General features: G+C 41.3%; 1 protein-coding gene and 1 long non-coding RNA gene across 4 annotated transcripts in view; both read left to right on the top strand.

The window, feature by feature from the left end:
* Positions 1–7,500, top strand: part of kdm6ba (lysine (K)-specific demethylase 6B, a) — a 212,279-nt gene that overhangs the window by 54,051 nt on the left and 150,728 nt on the right. The gene's annotated exons all lie outside the window — the stretch shown is intronic.
* LOC134437612 (uncharacterized) lies at positions 4,549–6,797 on the top strand. 2 transcript variants are annotated; one of them, XR_010032443.1, is made up of 4 exons: positions 4,549–4,763; positions 5,069–5,230; positions 5,700–5,752; positions 6,499–6,797. It is a non-coding gene; the product is annotated as an uncharacterized LOC134437612 (long non-coding RNA). The 2 variants fall into 2 exon arrangements; XR_010032442.1 differs by lacking the exon at positions 4,549–4,763 and having other exon boundaries at positions 4,908–5,230.

Here is a 7,500-nt window from a genome sequence, read left to right as displayed (position 1 = left end):
GATCTCTCAAAAGCTACAGCACTAAGATACAGGTCTCGGTTACATTTTGCTGTGGTGTACTACGCCACTGGGTATTATTAGCCTAGTTATCATATTCTAATGTAAAGTGGTATAATTATGCAGAGACTTAAGCGGCTTCTACTTCTTATCCTTCTGAATTCCTGTGTCTTTGTGTGCCAATGGGAATGCAGTATCTCTCTCTTTCTCTCTCTCTCTCTCTCTCTCTCTCTCTCTCTCTCTCTCTCTCTCTCTCTCTCTCTCTCTCTCCCTCCCTCTCTCTCTCTCTCTCTCTTTCTGTGTGTGTGTGAGAGCGCCCGTGCATGTATGTATGTGTTTCTGTCCCGATGGCAGACTTCAGTGGCTGTTTGTTGTCATTCTCTGGTCTGCCTCCATTGCTCTCCTTCCCCCTTGACACACACTCTCTCTCTCTCTCTCTCTCTCTCTCTCTCTCTCTCTCTCTCTCTCTCTCTCTCTCTCTCTCTCTCTCTCTCTCTCTCTCTCTCTCTCTCTCTCTCTCTCTCTCTCTCTCTCTCTCTCTCTCTCTCTCTCACACACACACACACACACACACACACACACACACACACACACACACACACACACACACACACACACATCTTTGTTGTTGTTCTGTCGCTCGGCTGCCTCCGCTGCTCCTCTTCCCCCTTGATAATGTCGTCGCGGCGACAAGTAGCCTAGTTACGTCTCCAAGGCGACAAGACCCATTCCGCCCCACGTGTGCTGATGTCATAATGACTGCTACTCTACTCTGCACAGACACTTCAAACAGCTCTCTCTCTCCCTCTTTCTCTCTTTCTCCCTTTCTTTCTCTCTCTCTCTCTCTCACTCTCTTTCTGTCTCTTCATCTTCACCTGAGGAAAGCGCTTTCACACACTAACCTAATTCCTTAGAAATAATAATATATGCCTGTCTTGTTCTTTTATGTCCGTGTGTATTTCTGTATTTCCGGCACTTGCATGTACATTACAAACACACATGCAGCTTTTCCAAACTGAAGTGTGTGTGTGTGTGTAGGGGTGAATACATTGTAATATTTTCAGCATGTTTATGTCATATTTGCACACAAGTGTGTATGTATGTCTGTGTGCTTACGTGCGTCTGTGTGTGTGTGCGTGTGTGTGTGTGCACGTGCATGTGCGTGTCTGTGTCTGTGTGTTTCTTCACTCCTGAGACCACAATGGGAGCAAAGCTAGCAACGCGCAGCAGAAGCACTGGGGAGGAGACAGCATGTGTAAGGGAGATAAAAATAAATGAGAGTTCGTTTTTACACACAGGTGTATGTGCGTGTGTGTGTGTATGCGTGTGTGTGTGTGTGTGTGTGTGTGTGTGTGTGTGTGTGTGTGTATGCGTGTGTGTGTGTGTGTGTGTGTGGTGCTACACTTTTCAGCTGCCAGCGCCTTTGCAGCTTGTGTATGCGTGCAAGTGTGTTTGAGTGTGTCTGTGGGCGTGTGTGTTTGTGCCTGCGTTTGTGTGGTTTTGCATTTTAGTCATCATAGGCACCCCTGTGTGTGTGTGTGTGTGTGTGTGTGTGTGTGTGTGTGTGTGTGTGTGTGTGTGTGTGTGTGTGTGTGTGTGTGTGTGTGTGTGTGTGTGTGTGTGTGTGCGCGCGCGTGCATGCGTGCGTACGTACGTACGTACGTGTGAGTGCGCGTGTGTTTGTGTGTGTTTCTGTGTGTTTCTGTGGTTTTGCATTTAAGTCATCGTAGGCACCTGTTTCTGTCCTTGTGGGTAGGAATAGAACGGCAGTTGTTGAGTCAAATCGTCGTTTTTTTGCCAAAAAATGTGTGTGTGTGTGTTTGTGTGTGTGTGTGTGTGTGTGTGTGTGTGTGTGTGTGTGTGTGGTTGCTTCCTTCCCCTCTCAACTGTCAGCCACCTTGCTTCTCAAAACGATTTTTTAGACTTCTTTCCTTTCTTTTCTTCTTTTTCCTTTTCTCAGCACTAGTCAACCCATCTCTATCTCCCTCTCCCTCTCTCTCTCTGTCTCTCTCAATCTTTCTCTCCCTCTCTCTCTCTGTCTCTCTCAATCTCTCTCTCTCTCTCGCTCTCTCTCTCTCTCTCTCTCTCTCTCTCACCTGCCTGTGCATTCTTTCATATGGCTAAATGTTGTTATTACGTGAAAATGATTCAATAAACGAGTGAGTAAACCTCATCTCACTCTCTCTGTCTCTGTCTCTGTCTCTGTCTCTCTCTCTCTGCTTCGTTGCAATATTACGCATATCCATTTTGGAACTTTTTGGGAAATTGACATTTTTGTATTGGACATTGCGTTGCATTGAAAAATGTATTTTATATAGGTTTAAAAGTATTCAAAATATCTGAATGGCAAAAATGCACTCATAGATGACAGGAGTCAAAAAGTCAAAAATGGCGCTTACGTCATTTTACAACAAAACTCTTGCAACAAAACTGTTGCTGCCCATTCTCTCACACTCACATCATTTCTGGTGACACCTACACCCTCTTTTATGAAACACCAATGGACACACACACACACAGACACATTCACACACACATACAGTACACGGTATATTGTACAGGCACACACGCACACATTCGCTACAGTTACTTGCGCACATGCATCTATCATGTAGCACTTTACAATAACCTTCCGCTATAAACAGTTAACAAACAGTTAGCAAACAGTTAGCAAACAGTTAACAAATAGTTAACTAAAGGTTTACTATACATTTATAGGTGTATACTAAACACTTACAAAGTTTTAAAAATATATTTATTAGTCCTTCCGTAACACTTAATAGAACATAATAATAAGTTACTTAATATATTATTAAAACTACTTTTATGATTAATTAATTGGCATATCAACAGTAACTTAAGCATAACAAGTGACTTATAAACTGTTAACTAATTATTACTTAATATATTATCATTATTAGTTGTAGTTTACAATTTATAGTTCAATATTAACTAAGTACTTATTATTTAATCATTAATACATTGTAATGAAATAATTTTTAAGTGTTAATATTAACTAAACTATTGTTAATTACTTATAAATCATTTAAAATATATGTATTAGTCCTTCCGTAACACTTAATAGAACATAATAATAAGTTACTTAATATATTATATAAAATACTTTTATGATTAATTAATTAACATATCAACAGTAACTTAAGCATAACAAGTGACTTATAAACTGTTAACTAATTATTACTTAATAGCCTATATTATAATTACTAGTTGTAGTTTACAAATTATAAAGGAGGAGAGGAGAGGAGAGGAGAGGAGGAGAACAGGGCAGGGGAAAAAAGAGGAGAGGAGAGGAGGGGATAGGAGAGGAGAGGAGAGGAGATGAGAGGAGAACAGGGAAGAGGAAAAAAGAGGAGAGGACAGGAGAAGAGAGGAGAGGGGGGGGATAGGAGAGGAGAGGAGAGGAGAGGAGAGGAGAGGAGAGGAGAGGAGAGGAGAGGAGAGGAGAGGAGAGGAGAGGAGGGGAGGAGAGGAGAGGAGAGAGGAGAGGAGAGGAGAGGAGATGAGAGGATGGGAGAGGAGAGGAGGGGAGGGGAGAGGATAGGAGGGGACAAGAGAGGAGAGGAGGGGAGAGGAGAGGAGAGGAGAGGAGAGGAGAGGAGGGGAGGGGAGAGGGTAGAGTAGAGGGAGGAGAGAAGACGAGAGTGGAGAGGAGGTGGAGAGTAGAGGAGACGGGAGGGGAGGGGAGGGGAGGGGAGAGGAGAATAGAGGAGAGGAGATGGGAGGGGGGAGAGGAGAGGGGATGGGGAGAGGAGGAGAGTGGAGGGGAGAAGAGAGGAGAGGAGAGAGGGGAAAGGAGAAGAGAAGAGGAGAGGAGAGGAGAGGGGAGGGGAGAGACAGAAAGAGGGTGGACAGAGAGAAGACTGTGTGCGCAAGAGAAAGAGAACAACTCCTCTCTGCCATTCACTCCTCCTCACCCATCTCTCCTTTCTTCCTCCATTCTATTATCATTCTCTTCTTTCCCTCTCTATTTTTTCTTCTCCTCTTGTGTAAATAGGCCTATGAGGGCCTAGTTGGCAATGGGATGGCACCTACTGTTGTACTCTTGTGGTTCAAGGCTGGTGGCCAAATATTTTGTTTTAGCAGTGGTTTTAATGTTTATTACATTATACAAAAAAGTGCACCTTCCCAATTTTGAGTTTTCAGTCATAAACAATCTTACGTTTTATATTGGTAAATATAATTGCACCTTTAAGTTAAAGTTTCTATTGCACTGAACTGTCTTCTATTTTCAAGTCATTGAAATAAATAAAATAAATCAGCTGATTTTACTGTGACAATTACGATTTGGGACTTTTATTTTGAAACCGGCTGTGGCTTCCCTTGGAGCCGTTCACTCTGTCGTCTGCCGAGCCAGTCGAATTTTCTTTGGAGCTAGAAACAATCAAAAGAAAATATTTCGTTTTTTTATTAAGTTTAAGTTTCCTTTTGGAGTACGGAGCGTCCAGCTCTGTGAATGATGTAAGTTTTGAAGACTAGAGGCTTCCTTTCATCGAGTATTTGTTTTGTTTCAATTCGCCTTATTCGCCCGGAACTTTCTAAAGACGTTGAGGGGTACACTTCAGGGGTACACCCGGCTGCACACCAGCTGTTTGGCGCCTCACTGCTGTGTGCCCAAATGTAGTCCTACGTCCTCAAAGAGAAACAAATCCTACCGTGGACAGACTTTCCACCGTTTCGCCAAAGAGCAGGCACTTCGGCGTGAATGAATTAATCACATCAAGAGGGATCCTCGTCCATATTTCAAGGTAAGATGCATAATTATTTATGTCCAATCATACGCATTAGCTAGCACAAATAAGCTAGCGCGCCAAACTTGTCATGACTCATGTAGCCTAATGAAGTCTAATTTAAAAAAAATATGAATGTGTAATTACACAACGCTACATTTATATGGTATTTCCAGATCGCTATTTCAAAATTATGCTTTCAATTTTGTGTTAAGCGATCCGATGGCTTACCAGATGTGTTACCAGAACCAGTAGCATACTTGTGCCAAAATGAAGTTGTTTTGCTAACGAACTAAAATACATGCTGGTATTTATGGTTACAGATCAACGCTGAGACCGAGGTTTGATCTGAGCACGTTGAGAAGCAATGCTTTGTTAAGGTCACCCGTGGTATGACAACGCTAATAAAGGATGCTGTGCCTGCCAACTTTGTTCGCCTGGACTTCAGAGAAGCCAAAGAGGAGAATCATCATTCGCATACCGTGGTTAGTTTGTTCAGTCATAATTCAACTGGCATGTGTTAACCGAGCCTCTTTACAAAAAAAAAAAACTGATAATAGTTTGCCATGGAATACATTTTACTTTAGACAAAAAACTTAATGCATGTGCTGGAGATATATTTGTTTGCATTGATCATGTACTCCTGAGTCATGAGCCAATGATTTCAAACTGTGATGTCATTACATTGCACTTAGCTGACACTTTCATTTTATTCAAAGCGACTTAGTTATATGTCAGGGTATTGTTTACAGTCCCTGGAGTAATGTGGGTTTAGGTGCCTTTTCAAGGGCACTTCAGCCATGGAGATGTAGGGAGCGGTCAGAGGGATTCGAACCTGCAACCCCCAGATTGAAAGACCAACTCTCTTACCACTAGGCCACGGCTGCCTCACCACTAGGCCACGGCTGCCCTGTGTATGTTATGACTCTCCTGTCCTTTGTGTTTCTTTTTCAGTATGGATTCCATGGAGTATTCCATCGAGTATTTCTTCTGTTTCAATCGTCTTGGTAAGGCAACTTGTCTATTTTTCCCCATACTGTTGTAACCTAAGTCTTATATTGTCTATCACTGCCAAATACTTCAGGTGAAACCTGCAATTTGTATTTTGTTTTGTTTTGTTTTTGTTTTGTTTGATGTTGGCTGGTTGAAATGAGTTCGGAGTAAGCAGACTGTATTTCACATGCTGTGATCACGCACCCATTGCGTGCAAGGTGTAATTCTCTAGGCCTATACATGGGTTCTAAATGTTGTTTATAACCTGACTGCGCGAACCTAGCTGTGCACAACTCCACCTCTGATTGTTGGAAACCGCTGACGGTCAAAAACTTATCTCACATGTTTGGCTGCCAGTGTCTTGCCCCTCCTCATAACATTGTGTTGAACACTGTACGGGCCCATGTATAATTGCAAGGTTACCTCAATTTCAGTACACTATGTTGTTATTTCATAGTATTCACCCTGTTTACTTGATAATGGTTATTTAACTGAATGGTATGCAATGCAGTAGGAACAAAGTGTTTGCAGGTTTGCAGTTTGCATAGCTTTTCTTTTGAGAAGATTGATTTTAAATTTTGCACAACTTTAAGTTTAAACTGATGATATTTGATAGGAATTCAACATTGTCCTGGGTGTGTAGCTTACGGCTGTAACTGCTATGATGCTTTTCTGTTATGCTGCTCTACAGCCTAGGCTACATGATGTGTCTGTCCCTATCAAATAAACCAAACTTAACTGATGACATATGTTCACATAGGTGAAGTTTTTGAGCTGGATCTGGATTCTGCTGAGGATTCGTCGACTACTAGATGGCGAGCCACCCACTCATTCGAATGTGATCCTGTTCTACATTGCGCATGGCATATTTGGTAGGATTGTGGCCTGCTCGTGTCACATCACTGACTATGACTGACTTAAACGCCTTGAACTGAACTGCTTGAAAGGAGCTATTTTTCTTTTTGAACAACTTAAAGGAACTCTCTACATCGTCTCTTTTGAGGATTTAAAGGACTATTTCCAATTTTTGAAGGACAATTCAATTTTTTTTTTTTTAAATGTTCAAACCTTTTTTGGGGGGGTGGGGAATTGTAAATATTTAAACTTTTCAATCTCTTACTTGTGATGTTTTTATTTCATTTTGTTAATGCCCATTTTATTATTTTTCCCTATATCCTATGTTTGTATATAAGAATGTCATTCTTCATTAGGGTTGCATACAATATTTTCTATGGATACATGATTATTTATAATGATAAATAAATAATAATAATTATTATTATTTATGCAAGATGGACATTTGACACTAACATTATGGTTTTCCCCGTTCATTTTGCTTTCGATATCCTTTCCTTTTTGTTTTGGACTGTTTCAATTCACGGGACGTCACTTTAATCCTCCAAAGGACATTTTTGGAGTGAAGCTGCCAACTCTCTTGAATTACTGCTCTTGTCGGCTTGCGCTCGCCTCTGTGGATCTAATAAGGACATAAAAGGACAGAAACTTAATGTTTTGTGTTAAGGCTACATTTTTATGTTAGAAATTATTTTTGTATTGTAAGGGAATTTGATCTGGGAAATGTGTGTTGTGACCCTGGCAAGTTCTCTGTTTTGTAGCGTGCTGGGGTTTTTGATTTGACATGCTCTAATATAAATGGTGAAAATGTTGTAGAAACATATTGTATGTTGTCTTTTAATTGGTATCTTTTTCACTCTACCCAAAGCCTAGTGTCACATTCTGTAGCCCATTGATCCTGGCCTAC

Source organism: Engraulis encrasicolus, chromosome 21 (genome assembly GCF_034702125.1).
Source record: "Engraulis encrasicolus isolate BLACKSEA-1 chromosome 21, IST_EnEncr_1.0, whole genome shotgun sequence".
Taxonomy (NCBI): Eukaryota; Metazoa; Chordata; class Actinopteri; order Clupeiformes; family Engraulidae; genus Engraulis; species Engraulis encrasicolus.
Note: the sequence above shows the minus strand (reverse complement) of the source record. Positions and strands in the feature narration are given on the sequence as shown.